This window comes from Hyla sarda, chromosome 2 (assembly GCF_029499605.1).
Source record: "Hyla sarda isolate aHylSar1 chromosome 2, aHylSar1.hap1, whole genome shotgun sequence".
Classification (NCBI taxonomy): domain Eukaryota; kingdom Metazoa; phylum Chordata; class Amphibia; order Anura; family Hylidae; genus Hyla; species Hyla sarda.
In genome coordinates this window covers 128,374,061-128,393,235 of record NC_079190.1, presented here as the reverse complement: position 1 = coordinate 128,393,235, position 19,175 = coordinate 128,374,061, and positions in this window count along the sequence as shown.

The window sequence follows — 19,175 nt, the reverse complement described above, 5'->3', positions numbered from 1 at the left end:
TTTCGTGCTTCAGGATGTGAAGTAGCTACATCTCGCTCTTACAATATGCAGTAAACATGCAGTAAGCACATGTAGCTGTGCAGGCTCCAGCCCTGGCCTGCTGGCCGTTGTTACGCCGAGCGCTCCGGGTCCCCGCTCCTCCCCGGAGCGCTCGCTACACTCTCGTTACTGCAGCGCTCCGGTTAGATCCACTGACCCGGGGCGCTGCGATACCACCTCCAGCCGGGATGCGATTCGCGATGCGGGTGGCGCCCGCTCGCGATGCGCACCCCGGCTCCCGTACCTGACTCGCTCTCCGTCGGTCCTGTCCCAGCGCGCGCGGCCCCGCTCCCTAGGGCGCGCGCGCGCCGGGTCTCTGCGATTTAAAGGGCCACTGCGCCGCTGATTGGCGCAGTGGTTCTAATCAGTGTCTTCACCTGTGCACTTCCCTATTTATACCTCACTTCCCCTGCACTCCCTCGCCGGATCTTGTTGCCATTGTGCCAGTGAAAGCGTTTCCTTGTGTGTTCCTAGCCTGTGTTCCAGACCTCCTGCCGTTGCCCCTGACTACGATCCTTGCTGCCTGCCCCGACCTTCTGCTACGTCCGACCTTGCTTCTGTCTACTCCCTTGTACCGCGCCTATCTTCAGCAGTCAGAGAGGTTGAGCCGTTGCTAGTGGATACGACCTGGTCACTACCGCCGCAGCAAGACCATCCCGCTTTGCGGCGGGCTCTGGTGAAAACCAGTAGTGACTTAGAACCGATCCACTAGCACGGTCCACGCCAATCCCTCTCTGGCACAGAGGATCCACTACCTGCCAGCCGGCATCGTGACAGTAGATCCGGCCATGGATCCCGCTGAAGTTCCTCTGCCAGTTGTCGCCGACCTCACCACGGTGGTCGCCCAGCAGTCACAACAGATAGCGCAACAAGGCCAACAGCTGTCTCAACTGACCGTGATGCTACAGCAGCTACTACCACAGCTTCAGCAATCACCTCCTCCGCCAGCTCCTGCACCTCCTCCGCAGCGAGTGGCCGCTTCTGGCCTACGACTATCCTTGCCGGATAAATTTGATGGGGACTCTAAATTCTGCCGTGGCTTTCTTTCCCAATGTTCCCTGCACTTGGAGATGATGTCGGACCAGTTTCCTACTGAAAGGTCTAAGGTGGCTTTCGTAGTCAGCCTTCTGTCTGGAAAAGCTCTGTCATGGGCCACACCGCTCTGGGACCGCAATGACCCCGTCACTGCCTCTATACACTCCTTCTTCTCGGAAATTCGAAGTGTCTTTGAGGAACCTGCCCGAGCCTCTTCTGCTGAGACTGCCCTGTTGAACCTGGTCCAGGGTAATTCTTCCCTTGGCGAGTACGCCGTACAATTCCGTACTCTTGCTTCAGAACTATCCTGGAATAATGAGGCCCTCTGCGCGACCTTTAAAAAAGGCCTATCCAGCAACATTAAAGATGTTCTGGCCGCACGAGAAATCCCTGCTAACCTACATGAACTCATTCATCTAGCCACTCGCATTGACATGCGTTTTTCCGAAAGGCGTCAGGAGCTCCGCCAGGATATGGACTTTGTTCGCACGAGGCGTTTTTTCTCCCCGGCTCCTCTCTCCTCTGGTCCCCTGCAATCTGTTCCTGTGCCTCCCGCCGTGGAGGCTATGCAGGTCGACCGGTCTCGCCTGACACCTCAAGAGAGGACACGACGCCGCATGGAGAATCTCTGCCTGTACTGTGCCAGTACCGAACACTTCCTGAAGGATTGTCCTATCCGTTCTCCCCGCCTGGAAAGACGTACGCTGACTCCGCACAAAAGTGAGACAGTCCTTGATGTCAACTCTGCTTCTCCACGTCTTACTGTGCCTGTGCGGATATCTGCCTCTGCCTTCTCCTTCTCTACTATGGCCTTCTTGGATTCCGGATCTGCAGGAAATTTTATTTTGGACTCTCTCGTCAACAGGTTCAACATCCCGGTGACCAGTCTCGCCAGACCCCTCTACATCAATTGTGTAAACAATGAAAGATTGGACTGTACCATACGTTTCCGCACGGAGCCCCTTCTAATGTGCATCGGACCTCATCACGAGAAAATTGAATTTTTGGTCCTCCCCAATTGCACTTCCGAAATTCTCCTTGGACTACCCTGGCTTCAACTCCATTCCCCAACCCTGGATTGGTCCACTGGGGAGATCAAGAGTTGGGGTCCCTCTTGTTTCAAGGACTGCCTTAAACCGGTTCCCAGTACCCCTTGCCGTGACTCTGTGGTTCCCCCTGTAACCGGTCTCCCTAAGGCCTATATGGACTTTGCGGATGTTTTTTGCAAAAAACAAGCTGAGACTCTACCTCCTCACAGGCCTTATGATTGTCCTATTGACCTCCTCCCGGGCACTACTCCACCCCGGGGCAGAATTTATCCTCTGTCCGCCCCAGAGACTCTTGCTATGTCTGAGTACATCCAGGAAAATTTAAAAAAGGGCTTTATCCGTAAATCCTCCTCTCCTGCCGGAGCCGGATTTTTCTTTGTGTCCAAAAAAGATGGCTCTCTACGTCCTTGCATTGACTACCGCGGTCTTAATAAAATCACGGTAAAGAACCGCTACCCCCTACCTCTCATCTCTGAACTCTTTGATCGCCTCCAAGGTGCCCACATCTTTACCAAACTGGACTTAAGAGGTGCTTATAATCTCATCCGCATCAGAGAGGGGGATGAATGGAAAACGGCATTTAACACTAGAGATGGACACTTTGAGTATCTGGTCATGCCCTTTGGCCTGTGCAACGCCCCTGCCGTCTTCCAAGACTTTGTTAATGAAATTTTTCGTGATCTCTTATACTCCTGTGTTGTTGTATATCTGGACGATATCCTGATTTTTTCTGCCAATCTAGAAGAACACCGCCAGCATGTCCGTATGGTTCTTCAGAGACTTCGTGACAATCAACTTTATGCCAAGATAGAGAAATGTCTGTTTGAATGCCAATCTCTTCCTTTCCTAGGATACTTGGTCTCTGGCCAGGGACTACAGATGGATCCAGACAAACTCTCTGCCGTCTTAGATTGGCCACGCCCCTCCGGACTCCGTGCTATCCAACGTTTTTTGGGGTTCGCCAATTATTACAGGCAATTTATTCCACATTTTTCTACCGTTGTGGCTCCTATCGTGGCTTTAACCAAAAAAGATGCCAATCCCAAGTCATGGCCTCCTCAAGCGGAAGACGCCTTTAAACGGCTCAAGTCTGCCTTTTCTTCGGCTCCCGTGCTCTCCAGACCTGACCCATCTAAACCCTTCCTATTGGAGGTTGATGCCTCCTCAGTAGGAGCTGGAGCGGTCCTTCTACAAAAAAATTCTTCCGGGCATGCTGTTACTTGTGGTTTTTTCTCTAGGACCTTCTCTCCGGCGGAGAGGAACTACTCCATCGAGGATCGAGAGCTTCTAGCCATTAAATTAGCACTTGAGGAATGGAGGCATCTGCTGGAGGGATCAAGATTTCCAGTTATTATTTACACCGATCACAAGAACCTCTCCTATCTCCAGTCTGCCCAACGGCTGAATCCTCGCCAGGCCAGGTGGTCTCTGTTCTTTGCCCGATTTAATTTTGAAATTCACTTTCGGCCTGCCGATAAGAACATTAGGGCCGATGCTCTCTCTCGTTCCTCGGATGCCTCGGAAGTAGAACTCTCTCCGCAACACATCATTCCTCCTGACTGCCTGATCTCCACTTCTCCAGCCTCCATCAGGCAAACTCCTCCAGGAAAGACCTTCGTCTCTCCACGCCAACGCCTCGGAATCCTCAAATGGGGTCACTCCTCCCATCTCGCAGGTCATGCGGGCATCAAGAAATCTGTGCAACTCATCTCTCGCTTCTATTGGTGGCCGACTCTGGAGACGGATGTCGTGGACTTTGTGCGAGCTTGCACTGTCTGTGCCCGGGATAAGACTCCTCGCCAGAAGCCCGCTGGTTTTCTTCATCCTCTGCCTGTCCCCGAACAGCCTTGGTCTCTGATTGGTATGGATTTTATTACAGACTTACCCCCATCCCGTGGCAACACTGTTGTTTGGGTGGTCGTTGATCGATTCTCCAAAATGGCACATTTCATCCCTCTTCCTGGTCTTCCTTCAGCGCCTCAGTTGGCTAAACAATTTTTTGTACACATTTTTCGTCTTCACGGGTTGCCCACACAGATCGTCTCGGATAGAGGCGTCCAATTCGTGTCAAAATTCTGGAGGGCTCTCTGTAAACAACTCAAGATTAAATTAAACTTTTCTTCTGCATATCATCCTCAATCCAATGGACAAGTAGAAAGAATTAACCAGGTCTTGGGTGATTATTTACGACATTTTGTTTCCTCCCGCCAGGATGATTGGGCAGACCTTCTACCATGGGCCGAATTCTCGTATAACTTCAGAGTCTCTGAATCTTCCTCCAAATCCCCATTTTTCGTGGTGTACGGCCGTCACCCTCTTCCCCCCCTCCCTACCCCCTTGCCCTCAGGTTTGCCCGCTGTGGATGAAATATCTCGTGATCTTTCCACCATATGGAGAGAGACCCAAAATTCTCTCTTACAGGCTTCATCACGCATGAAGAAGTTTGCTGATAAGAAAAGAAGAGCTCCTCCCATTTTTTCTCCTGGAGACAAGGTATGGCTCTCCGCTAAATATGTCCGCTTCCGTGTCCCTAGCTACAAGTTGGGACCACGCTATCTTGGTCCTTTCAAAATTTTGTGCCAGATTAATCCTGTCTCTTACAAACTTCTTCTTCCTCCTTCTCTTCGTATTCCTAATGCCTTTCACGTTTCTCTTCTTAAACCACTTATCATCAACCGTTTCTCTCCTAAACTTGTTTCCCCCACTCCTGTTTCCGGCTCCTCGGACATCTTCTCCGTCAAAGAGATTCTGGCATCCAAGAAGGTCAGAGGGAAAACTTTTTTTTTGGTTGATTGGGAGGGTTGTGGTCCAGAAGAGAGATCCTGGGAACCTGAGGACAATATCCTAGACAAAAGTCTGCTCCTCAGGTTCTCAGGCTCTAAGAAGAGGGGGAGACCCAAGGGGGGGGGTACTGCTACGCCGAGCGCTCCGGGTCCCCGCTCCTCCCCGGAGCGCTCGCTACACTCTCGTTACTGCAGCGCTCCGGTCAGATCCACTGACCCGGGGCGCTGCGATACCACCTCCAGCCGGGATGCGATTCGCGATGCGGGTGGCGCCCGCTCGCGATGCGCACCCCGGCTCCCGTACCTGACTCGCTCTCCGTCGGTCCTGTCCCGGCGCGCGCGGCCCCGCTCCCTAGGGCGCGCGCGCGCCGGGTCTCTGCGATTTAAAGGGCCACTGCGCCGCTGATTGGCGCAGTGGTTCTAATCAGTGTCTTCACCTGTGCACTTCCCTATTTATACCTCACTTCCCCTGCACTCCCTCGCCGGATCTTGTTGCCATTGTGCCAGTGAAAGCGTTTCCTTGTGTGTTCCTAGCCTGTGTTCCAAACCTCCTGCCGTTGCCCCTGACTACGATCCTTGCTGCCTGCCCCGACCTTCTGCTACGTCCGACCTTGCTTCTGTCTACTCCCTTGTACCGCGCCTATCTTCAGCAGTCAGAGAGGTTGAGCCGTTGCTAGTGGATACGACCTGGTCACTACCGCCGCAGCAAGACCATCCCGCTTTGCGGCAGGCTCTGGTGAAAACCAGTAGTGACTTAGAACCGATCCACTAGCACGGTCCACGCCAATCCCTCTCTGGCACAGAGGATCCACTACCTGCCAGCCGGCATCGTGACAGCCGTGAGGTAATTTGCATATTTCAGCCTGAAGTTAACTCTTTCCTGCCTCAATCTTAGTCTGCAGAGATCGTTTTTAGTAGGTCTCTATAAAGTCAGAAGGCTTATACATGTAATTGACTGCAGCAGGAGGATATGTTTGGGCTGACAGAGCAGCACAGGCTGCTCAATCTCCAGGTTTATCCTTCTAAGCATTGGGCTCCATATGTGTTATGTGTTTTGACTGTGTTCTTACATTTACAAGATTACCTCTTCCTTCATATGTGACCTGGTGTAATCCTCACAACTGCACTCCGTACTGTCCCCTCGCTGGAGACTCTTCTGCTGTGTCCCCGCATCTGTACGCTCTTTCATGCTGAAGCCCAGGACCGAGCTCTATCTCAGACAGTATGTCATCCATTTATAGGCCATGCATTAGTTGTCATTATACACCGTACTGTTATACATCACCAGTGCATGTATTTACTGTGTTTGTCACAGTTATATGAACACCATGTATACATTCCTTAGTATATACCATGTAAGTTGCTGTCAGTATACTGTTATACGTCACCGTGGTTATGTCACTTATCGTAGATACACCATATGTCTCTACAATACTATTTAATGTTACCATTCACATAAGTTGTATACACTTATCATTACATACACGTAGTCATGTACGGGTTATGTCACAATAGAATATACTGTGCGCCCACCTGTTATGTCGATGGATGTTTCATAGCTTTATTGTCACTTTTGTCTTGTTTTTAGCTCTGTCATGTTAGGCTTTCATTAATGTATGCATTTCAGGTATTTCGAGCAGTCACAGCGTTACTCTCATGGTTCTCAGGTCGAGTATGTTAGGCTGTTTTCATGGCATTGCTTTTACATTTTTTTTTCTTTTTCATGTTGGAGGTCAGGTGTGATAGGATGTCCTTGCTGACATTACCACACTGTACTTCACATTTTCGTTTCACAATGTGCCACACTTAAGTTTCCTTACAGCATTCTGTGTTACGTTATCATACACGCCTATGTTTCCCTGCATTTATCACGCATACAGTTCATACAAGATAACACGTCTACATTCATCCAGGTACTGACATCACTTAGCTTCCTATGCCACGGCTAAATTCTACACAACTGCACCATGATTGCGTTTCCACTCAGTTGCAAAAGCAGATAATGAGCAAAACCGCATACTACCATATGTTCCCACACAGTTTACCAAGCTTACCTTCCACATAGTATTCCGTGCTTATGTCACACACAGTATACTACGCTTACCTTCCACATAGTGTTTCATGCTTATGTCCCACACAATATACCATGCTTACCTTCCACATAGTGTTCTATGCTTATGTCCCACACAGTATACCACGCTTACCTTCCACATAGTGTTACATGCTTATGTCCCACACAGTATACCACACTTACCTTCCACATAGTGTTCTATGCTTATGTCACACACAGTATACCACGCTTACCTTCCACATAGTTTTCCATGCTTATGTCCCACACTGTATATTGCACTTACCTTCCACACAGTGTTCCATGCTTATGCTCCACACAGTATACCACACTTATCTTCCACATAATATTCCATGCTTATGTCCTACACTGTATACCAAACTTACCTTCCACATAGTGTCCCATGCTTATGTCCCATACAGTATACCACGCCTACTTTTCACATAGTGTTCCGTGCTTATGCTCTACACAGTATACCACACTTATCTTTCACATAGTGTTCCATGCTTATGTCTCACACAGTATACCACACATACCTTCCATATAGTGTTCCATGCTTATGTCTCAAACAGTATACCATGCTTTTGTTCAACAAAGTGTATTACTCAGGTTCCTACTCAGTGTACATGGATATGTTTCCCTAGCGGTGTAACATGTACATCTTCTTTCAATGTGACCCACATATGTTTCTTACAGTATTGTTCTCATGGCTTATGGTCACATTTTTCATGTTCAGCGCTGTTATGTTACCTTTATGTTTCTCATTGACATTGAGTCATTTTACCTCATAAAGTTCACACTATGCAAATGTTCCTATAGCAGGCACATCACGCATAAAATTACATATACATTTCTGGAGCTTTCACATTGTGCATACACGACTATACTATAAATGGATAAAACAAAAAACAGAGCTTCCCATAGAGTAGTAGGTTAGATACTGCGGGTATGCAACGGTGAGTAAATGAAATAATGCCCACCTTGTAAGGTTGTGTGTGGCACACAACAACCTTATATGTCTTGATATATAACAGTGCAGCCTCCCGGGGTTTTTGAGTGCGAGGGTAAACTCCACTCGATCAGTGGATCCAAAGTGATGAGAGAAGAAAAAAATCTCTGGGTTGGTGGCGCAAACTGCTTCCGATAGAAATTTCCGAGAAACTTGTGAAGGTAATAAAGTTCTTTTATTTGCTTTGTCAATCAGATGCATTTTGAGGCATGCTGTCTCTTTCTCAATGGGTGACAGTTGTTATGGACCAATCCAAAACGGCCAGCCCCTGCCCATATAAGGGAGCTGCGGCCATTGTTCGCTCTCTTGGGTTGCTGTCACTGAACGAGGTAGGACCTCTGCAACTTTCAAGTACGTTTACAAGGCCAAAGTCTTGCGGCCTCGGCCTATACCAAAGCGGTTATACTTCAATAATTCCCCGCTACTCTCCGCAAGATCACTGGACCTAAATGCACCCCTAAATCCAGCGGATCTATGCAACGGAATCTTCTAAAAGTTAAATTGAGCTTATCTGATCCCAACCAACTGTCAATCGCTGATCAACTAGAAATAGTCTCTGTTATCTGGACTGTTATTGCTATTGCCTGCTTCAGAAAATTGTGGACAATGAATTTATTTCACAATCACCTATCGCTCTTGGGAAGGGTGGCGATAGTCCCTAGCAACATTACAGTGTTTAACCCTCACTCTGGTGTCACGAGTGACAAGGTTTAACAGCGCCCTTTATTATCCAGAACCGCAACACCCCAACTACCCTATACCCCCACCAAGGCCCCACAGTTGTTTTACCTCTTAGCTCTATATGTTCTATATGGTTGGAAGCTGATTGCTGTCGCCAAATCATAAAACCTCATCTTTATAGTTTCCTTTCTGGTCCTTACACTCGCCTTGTTACAGTCAGTTTGACCTCGCCGTTCCAGGTAAGCTTTAAGTCGTCACTTTACATGCCTTTCATACGTTGCATGCCCCCGTGAGAGATAGGCTGCCCGACACTCCTCGAGCCTCATATTGTTGTCATTCCTTTGTACATTAAAAACATTATCATTTGGGGCAGATTGTATCATCAATCCACGAGCCTCTTTTCGCCATTTGTACATTACATACGCCCCTGTTAGAGGCAGATCACTTATGTTATACGGTGCTTACGTTACTTCAAGTGACATACCATGCTTTAACGTTAACAGTTCCCTACAGTGGGACATACATATGGTTCCCTACAGTGTGACATAAGATACATACGGTTACCTAGAGTGTGACATAAGTACGATTACCTACAGTGTGAAATACATACTTTTCCCAACAGGGTAATACGCATACAGTTCCTTAAAGTGTACATTTCATAGTTTATTGTCCTGTTCTTTTGTTTTCAGCTCTGTCACGTCATGCTTATGTTATGTACGCCAGTCAAGTATTTTAGGCTGTGGTAATAGTATTACACTCACGTTTTCATGTGCTTAGGTCAGGTATATTAGGTTGTTTTAGCGTCACAATGTTCTTGTAGGCAGGTCAAGTATGGTAAACATCATTATAGTTGGCAACATTCCTAGGATACCCAAGCAGGTATTATTCTATGACCAGGTTGGTTCACCTCTTATCTCTATACGCTCGGTGGGGTTGGAGGCTGATTGCTGTCGTCAATCCGTAAAGCTTCATCTTTACAGTTTTCTTTCTGGTCATTACATACACCTTGTTACAGTCAGTTGATCTCGCCATTCCAGGTAAGCTTTAAGTCGTCACTTTACATGCCTTTCGTACGTCACGCGCTCCCGTGAGAGATGGGCTGCCCAACAATCCTCGAGCCTTCATATTGTTGTTATTCCTTTGTACAGTACAAATGTTCTTGTTTGGGGCAGATTGTATCATGAATCCATGAGCGTCCTGTCGTCATTTGTTTTTGTACGTTACATACGCCTCTGTTAAAGGCAGATTGCTTGACAATCAACGGGCCTCATGTTGTTTCCGTTTCTGCGTTACATACGATATTGTCCGAGGCAGGTTGCACGAGGCAGTCCACGAGCCTCATGTCGTTGTCATCTCTATGTTTCTCTTATGTTTGTTACTATGCGTCTGATTGTGGTCTTAGTTGTACACGTCTTAGTGTTAAGTTCTTTGGTGTGGGTACAGCTTGTCACGTGTGTACCTGTTGGGAATTTGCCCTTATCGGTCTTTGTAACCTGCTAGCCATGTATATTTTCTTTTGCGATAAGCAGTAATATTCTTCTTTACGCCTGCAAGTATGAGGATGCTGCCTTACTGGTACACAAATACTCAAGTTAAATATGGTATATCCATTTTTAAATATGTTATATCCATTTATGTTTTGTCTATGTTGTTGTCACTTTATGTATGGCATGGTTCAATAGGATTACTTATATTACTTAAAATAAAAAGGACTTAAACTAAAAAATAAAAAAAAATACAAAAAAATAGGATTACTTATATGTGTAGCTCGGGACACTTTGCAAATTTTCCTCTTCTGGCACTACCTATCTAAATACCTACTGACGGTAGGTATTTACTTTTGGCCACTTTTCAATTTAACCGACCCATTGTACCTTCTGTCTTATCTAGCACTTTTCCAACATTTTCTATCTCTGTCACTTGGGTTACCTTTATCCATGCGCACCCTGGTAGTACCATTCTAGTAGGTGCTATGGGTCCAGTAGTGCCAAATAGTATATCCAGAATTCTATCTTGGCTCCGGCTCCATAACAGCTGAGCCAGCTTCTGGGTAGGGGCTTCTCTTTGTCATTTATCACTTAGATGTTAAGTAAGTTAGGGCACTGTTATCGCTCTGTTCCATTGACACGTTCCAACCTCTGGCTGTTAACTGGAGCATTTTGTCTGTTATCTTGGGTTCACATGACGTAGGTTAGGCATAACCATTAATTCATGCATTACCTAACTGAGGTATTTTTGCCCCCTTTCTTTAGGATACCCTTCACGGCCGGCCAGGCACACTGCTGGCATAATTATTCATGCAAATGGTACTCTATTCACGGTACATGTAACCTGACCACAAGTGGAGGTTAGCTGAAACAGTTAACCTAATTTGTGGGAGGGGTCTGGTCTTTATATACTCACCTAATCCACACAGGAACATGTAACCCGACCACAATGATTGGTTATAATCCAAACACCAACATTTCAGATTTATTTTTATCATATCCAAGAAAAAATGTAATAAAAAGTGATTAAAAAGACAGAACTATTCAAATGTGTTACCAAACTATAGCTCATAGTGCAAGACAATAAACCCTAGCCCTACCCTAGGTAAAAAATTCTAAAAGTTATCGGGGGAGATTTATCAAAATCTGCGCAGAGGGAAACTGTGTAAGTGCTTTCTTGACACAGAAAAATGTCTTGCTGGACTAACAAATAAATGCAATGTAATGCTCTGCCCTGTGTTCATGTAAATTATGGCACTATCTGGCTGGAGTCCAATGGCACTACTTAAACAACTGACTGAAATTTTGAAATTGCGCTCGGAAATTCCGGCACAGAAAAGTCCCATTGCTTTGCTGTCAATAAGATTCCGCTGCACTGTACACACTACAGAATTTCAATAGCACTGCTAAAATTCCACCGACCGTTGAAAGAATGATCTTTCTGGCCACAGATTCTGTACACTCAGGAAGAAGTGTTTTAATGGGTACCAAAAGTATTTCAGACATTAAATCTATGAATCGGTGTTTGAATGAGTAAATCCACAGTTTGAATCAACTTTAATCCAAAAATACAACCCCTAATATGCTCGTGTGATAATGGCCTTAGGAAGGAACATACATGGTTTACAGTCAATGAAGCGTTATTGCCAAACAGGACACCTTATGAATGTCTTTACAAACCTGATTAAGTTGACATGCAAAAACAGGCGCCCTTATTATCTGGAGGAGTTTTTTTGCCTCACACAAATGATGCTAGCGGAGGTCCCCTCATTTTTAATGCCTTAATGCGTTCATTATATGGGGTAAATCTTAATGACAGGTTCCCTTTAAAAACAATATTCTGAAAAAAGAATACATATTTTACCCTCTTAAAGGGATACTCCGCACTAAGACATCTTATCCCCTATCCAAAAGATAGGGGATAACGGTCTGATCGCTGGGTCCCACTGCCGGGGACCCCCACAATCTTTTATTCCGCACCCACCTTTGTAAGCTCTCCACAGTGCAGGAGGCTCCAAGTGTGAAGTATTACGACCACTGGGCCGGAGTACTGTGATATCATAACTCCACCCCGTGTGGTGTCACGCCCCGGCCCCCTCAATGCAAGTCTATACTCCAGCCCTGTGGTCGTAATGCTTCACTCTCGGAGCCTCCAGCGCTATGGAGAGCTCACAAAGGTGGGTGCAGAATGAAAGATTGTGGGGGTCCCCAGTGGTGGGACCCCCAGGATCAGACATCTTATCCCCTATCTTTTGGATAGGGGATAAGATGTCTTAGGTCCGGAGTACCCATTTAAGGACACACTAGTCTGACACCACTTTAAAAAAAAAAAAAAATCCTTGTATTTTCAGAGCCATAACTCTTGTCCTTTGTTACTTAATAGTAGTATTCAGGAAGCCATAACTCACGTTTTTTCCATCAACCATCAACACATTTATGCTTAGCTTGAGTTTTGTGTCATTTTTTTCATATAGCGATACCATCTTGGGGAACCTATAACTAATTTCTTGAAGGGGAGGGGGGTAGAAGGAGGGTTACAAAAAAAGTTCATCAATCAAAACTTGCTTAGATCAGTTTTTTCCAAACTGTGAACCGCCAAATGTTGCAAAACTACAACTCTCAGCATGCTCGGATAGCCATGAGCTAAAAGTTGGAGTTTTGCTACACATGGATTCCACAATTTGGGGACCACTGGCTTAGATGCAGCATTCACTATTTAACCCCTTCCCACCCCAGGATGTATGCATATGTCCAAGTTGCCTACATATTAACGCAACTGGACATATGCATACATCCTAGCGATCTCTTGCTTAGTGTGATGCGGTGCAGGGAATCGCTGGCAGGACCCGCCACAGCTGCTGAGACTGGGATCACGCCGGTCTCGACAGCATTAACCCCATAGATGCCTTCATCAGTCCTGATCATGGCATCTGTGGGATTGACAGGGGGAAGGGCTTCCCCTGTTCATCAACAGTGATCCCACAATATGATCATATGGTCCTGTTGGTTGCCATAGCAGCAGAAGGCTAGCTGGTGGTGTCCTGTCTTCCTAGTCTGGCAGCCTTTCAGGTCCAAGCATAGGCTGGATTGCACAGGATAAATGGCAGTGTAATACTGACAAATACACTGTGCTGCAGTACAGATATATTACCTATGAAAAATATTAAAATAAAATGTTTTTCAATAAATTTCAATAAGTGTAAAATAATAAATAAAACAAATTCCCCTTTCCCAATAAAACCCCATAATATCACGCCAAAAAAAATACAAAAAAAAAAACACCCAAACCTATACATAATAGGTATTAATATGATCACAATAAAATGTTAATCATTTAGCCTGCATGGTAAATGCCATAAAGAAACAACAAAAAAGTGAAAAATTGCTAATTTTGGTCGAAAACGTCAAATAAAAAAGATGAAAAGGTAGCATGTATCACAAAAATGATACCAATAAAAAGTACAGCTCGTACTGCAAAAAGAAAGCCCTCACACGATGGCATTGGCGGAAAAAAAAAGTTAGGGCTGTTAGAACATGGCAACACGTAAAAGGTAAAAAAAAGGACTTTGCTGAGAAAAGGAAATAGAACATGAAAAGCTATACAAATTGGTTATTGCCATAATGGTACTGACCAAAAAACATGATTTTTACCAAACAATGCTATAATAAAAAAATATATATATAAAACTCCAGAAATTTTCAAATTTTTCACAATATTTTGGAGTTTTCACAAAAAATGCTGCATGAATCAACAAAGATTTACCACTAATATGAAGTACAATTTATCATGAAATTTTTTTCTCAGAATTGCGTTGCTAAGTAAAAGCACGTTAAAATTATTACAACTTAAAAGACATGCCAATTTTCTAAAATTGGGCGTGGTCATTGAGGTAAAAACAGGTGGAGTCCTTAAAGGGATATTCTACTGCCCCAGCATTCGGAACATTTCCAAACATGCGGGCAGCAGGGTTCGTGACGTCACGACCACACCCATTGTGATGTCACACCATGCCCCCTCAATGGAAGTCTATAGGAGGGGGCGTGGCGCATGGGTCAGTGGAGTACACCTTTAAGGGGTTAATATAGCAATTTGGGGATCAAACAGCCTAGCTTATGCATCTAAGAACCCAACTATTGCAGCTGTCAGTTACAGCTGGTAGCCAATGGTGATTATGTGAGTACATAAAGTAATTTTTAAGGGGGGGGCGTGGCTTGACACGGTGGAGACCGGGCGCATGTACTGAGAGCTCCCTCTGGGCTGCAGAAAACAGGGCTTTTTTTAGCGCAATGGGGAGAAGGAGCGGGACTAAAAGAATAGAAAAACCTTCCTCGGACTCCCAGGAACACCCGGGCACGATCGCTGCCTTTTTCTGCCCACGGGATAGACAGAACGGACAGCAGTCAGACCAACCCCCCACGCCGCCTGTCTACTCAAGCTCCCTCTCTGCTCACAGCCCTGCGCGCGCTGTGCAGGACACCGACATGGCGTCTGCTGTGCGCAGCCCTGCTCTGACAGCAGGACTCTCCGGACAGATGATGGAGGGACCGGAACCTGTGGAGAAGCTACATAGAGGTGGGTCTCCCCCCATTATTAGCCAAAAGGCAAGGGAAACTTCCCCACAAGCTGCCATGACTCCTGCTGTGGCTCAACCCTGCACAGAAGCCCAGAGCTTGCTACCATCCTCCCTGACTGTAAAGGCGTCTGAACGGCAGACCCCTCAGGTGCCACAACACATAAGCATTATCCAGGGGGTGAGGGGACCTGAACCCCTTAGTGATTCCTCTCACAAGCCCTCACTGATCCCAGAGGAGTCCCTCACCCATAAGTCTACCTGCTCAGTGGCCTCTTCGTCCTTACAGCCCTATCCTCCAGGTTATTCCAGACTGGCCACCCCTCTTCCAACCACTGTGACCTCTGTTACACAAGGTGTCTCTCCTTAACAGCCAGTCTCATATGCCCCTCCAAATAAAGATGCTGCTGCAGTAAGGCGAAGTTCTGGGTCTCCCACCTTATACTCTTCATGTGACGAAATAGCCAACCTCTCTGTGAATATGGACTCTGATGACCATGCCTCTAGTTGACATTCGTCTGATGATACTAGCCCACCCCTTTATTGGGGTGATAGCCCACCTGCAAAGAAGAAACTTTTCAAGATCCCTCTTAAAATGCACACAGCTGGCAACTATGGCTCAGATTGCTCCTCATCTGATGACTCTAGAACCTGGGAATTAAACCCATGGAGGCGCTCACTCTCCCGTACACCAACAGCTCGAGTGAGGGAACCTGTTACACGTCTCCCTCCTGCCTCCGCTCCACAACTGCCGACACCTGAAATGGCGGCGCATACTTTACGTGGTCACCCAGAACTTCAAGCTCTCTTAGCCTTGCTACCCACTAAACTGGACCTGTTGACCCTGGCTACCGACCTAAAGTCAGCGTGGGCTGCTGATCTACAACCGGTTCGCTTTGATGTCGCTCAGCTTAAACAACAAATACAAGATCTGGAGCAGTTCCGCACCTCTATTACCATGCAAGTTGCTGAATTGCATGCTGCAGTCTGTGTACACCACTCCTGGCAAGCCTCCACCATGGCTCATATCGACGACCTGGACAATCGTAATAGGAGAAATAATATTATGGTGAAGGGCCTCCCAGAGACTGTACTTCTGCAAGATGTCTCCATTACATTGCAGAGATTGTTCAATGAGGTCCTCCAGAAACCAGCTGACACACCATTGGAGCTGGACAGGGCCCATAGGGCTCTGAAAGCCAAACACCCAGACCCCAAGAAGCCATGGGACGTAATTTGTAGGGTCCATAATTTTCAAGTTAAAGAGGAAATAATGAAGAAGGCTCGTACACTTCAACATCTCACCTATAATGGCTCCGAGGTCATACTTTTCCCCGATCTCTCTCAACGCACACTGAGACTGAGGGCAATCCTATGTCCACTTCTACTCATGTTACAAAACACTAAAATTGCTTATCGTTGGGGATTCCCCTTCTCCCTCACTGCCAGATACGGCTCCTCAGTAGAAACTGTGCGGCACCCTGGAGATCTTTGTGCTTTCTGGGAGACTTTTGTGTAAATTTAACAAAAAAATATACAATTTTGACTGTAATAGATTGAATAGCAGTTAGTTGTCTGCAAGCGTGTGTGTCAGGCCTACAGCGTCTACTCTACGTCTACGTCTGTCAAGGACATGTTTGAACGTAAGATGCCAATGTCACAAGGTCACCCCCTAGCCCGGCGTCTGACAGCTGGCTTGTCTGAACTCATAGCCCGCCAGCTTTTAAAAAATTAATAAAAAAAAAAAAAAAAAATTTTTTTTTTTAAATTTAAAAAATTACAAAAAATTGCAAAATTTTTTTTTAGCTATTGGGACACCGCAATGGGAGGTACCTGGCCAAAATTTATTTGCACAAAAGGCAGTCCCCAACTGGTACTCGATTGTGCAACAGGAAATAATGGCATGTCTGGCACACAGTGTTGGGGCAAGGGTCCATCTGACCACTGATACCATGGTCAGGGCAGGTATATCACCTACAGTGCAGTGGGTAAACCTGGTGACGCTGTTCAGGGTTGCCGCGGTGGATTTTGAATGAAGACGGGCCTCTTGAAGCTGATTGGTCGCTCGCTGCTGGATGGTATGGGGGCGACCAATCAGGAACGTGCCCTACATGGCTGTGTACAGTTACACTGTTATAGGAAAAAGTTGGTGAGGGGATGTCATCCAAACATGGGCATGGGGATGGTAGGCTTATCTCTGATTGGCTGTTCGGGATGTCAAGTGAGCCAATCAGAGAGGGGACATATGAGTTCAGGTTGCAAGTCTTTGCCGCTGGTGGCGGCAGGATGTCTTTCAAATCTTTCAGCCAATCGCTGCTGGGCAGGTCCGGGCGGCGACCAATCAGGTTAAAGATGTATAATTCCTCTTTGGGGGATTCCTAGAGGCATCGGCAGCAAATCTTTTTTGAAGAATTCGACCAATCGCTGCTGGGCAGGTCCGGGCAGCGACCAACCAGGGATGAGACGTGTATTTCCTCTTTGGAGGATTCCAAGAGGCATCGGCGGCAACTCTTTTTTGAAGAATCCGACCAATCACATTCCGTCTGGGTAAGGTGGCGACCAAGGATGACTTGCACGACTTATCCGCCACCAACTATGGTTCAAGCCGCAATGTTTTAGGGCACTTTCTGGCTGGGAAACAAACAGAATTTTTTCTGGCTGCTGCTACAGCAGCGGCTGCAACAATACCAATTTTTTCAGCTATGTGTACATGCCTAATTTTTCTGGACTCTGGTGCTGCACTCTTTCTGCTGCTGCAATTTTTCTGGCCGCAGCTACAGCAGCGGCTGCAACAATACCAAATTTTTCAGCCATCTGTACATGCCTAATTTTTCTGGTACTCTTTGCTGACATCTCTGTCCATCATGGCAGTGGGGCTTTTGATTTGCGACAACCCAACACGTTGGAATTCAACACTCCTAATGTTTGACCGCATGCTCCAACAAGAAAAAGCCGTTAACGAATATTTGTATGACCGGGGTGCTAGGACATCCTCTGTGGAGCTGGGATTTTTTTTTGCCATGTTACTGGACGCTCATGCGCAATGCCTGTAGGCTCATGCGTCAGTCACACCGAAGGCCCCATCAGCGACATCATACCATTTGTTTTCCTCCTGGAGCATGCCCTGCAAAGAGTGCTGGATCAGGCAGTAGATGAGCGTGAAGAGGAAGAGTTGTGGTCGCCATCACCACCAGAAACAGCCTTATCAGCCTCACTTGCTGGACCTGCGGCAACGCTGGAAGAGGATTGTGAGGAAGAGGAGTCAGAGGAGGAATGAGGCTTTGAAGAGGAGGAGGAAGACCAACCACAACAGGCATCCCAGGGTGCTCATTGTCACCTATCTGGTTCCCGTGGTGTTGTACGTTGCTGGGGGGAAGAAGATTATACCTTCTCTGACATCACTGAGGACGAGGAACGGGGCATGAGTAGCTCAGCATCCAACCGTGGGCAAATGGGGTCTTTCATGCTGTCGTGCCTGTTGAGGGACCCTTTTATTTTGAAAATGATTTCTTTGTGTTTTTCACCGTCCTGCATTATAGAGTCTTCTGGACTCTATGATAATTTAAACTTGAATTTTCAAGAGTACTAACCATTACACAAAGGAACGCTTGTTGCGTGTGATTTTTTTACTTACATTTTCAAAAGTAAAATACAGAGAGGGAAGAACTCTTTTTCTTTATTTGCTGAAATTTTTTTTTTTAGAATATAATTTCTTTGTGTGTTTCTCCGTCCTGCATTATAGAGTCTTCTGGACTCTTGGATATGTGCTTGTTCTTATTTTTCAGAACATATGTCTAATTTTTCTGGCCTCTGGTGCTGCACTTTTTCTGCTGCTGCAATTTTTCTGGCCGCTGCTACAGCAGCGGCTGCATCAGCAGCGGCTGCAACAATACCAGCTTTTTGAGCCATGTGTACATGCCTCATTTTTCTGGTACTCTCTGCGGACATCTCTGTCCATTTTAGCAACCGTGCATATTAGACGTATGCTAAGGGTAGCATGGTGGCTCAGAGGTTAGCACTGCTGCCTTGCATCGCTGGGGCCTTGGGTTCAAATCCCACTATGTGCTCCCTAAAGGGGGGCTCTAACTATGTGCTGCCTAATATGGGGAAATCCATGTGCTGCCTAAAGGGGGATCTAACTATGTGCTGCCTAAAGGGAGGCTCTAACTATGTGCTGCCTAAAGGGGGGATCTAACTATGTGATGCCTAAAGGGGGCTAAAGCACGTTATTCCAAAGAATTTAGGAATGTTAGGTGATTTATGCCCTTTATGGATTAAAACCAGACTCTGCATCAACTATGTAATTTTCCATGGGAGTTTTGCCATGGATCCCCCTCCAGCACGCCACAGCCCAGGTATTAGTCCCCTTGAAACAACTTTTAAATCACTATTGTGGCCAGAAAGAGTCTCTGTGGGTTTTAAAATTCACCTGCCCATTGAAGTCAATGGCGGT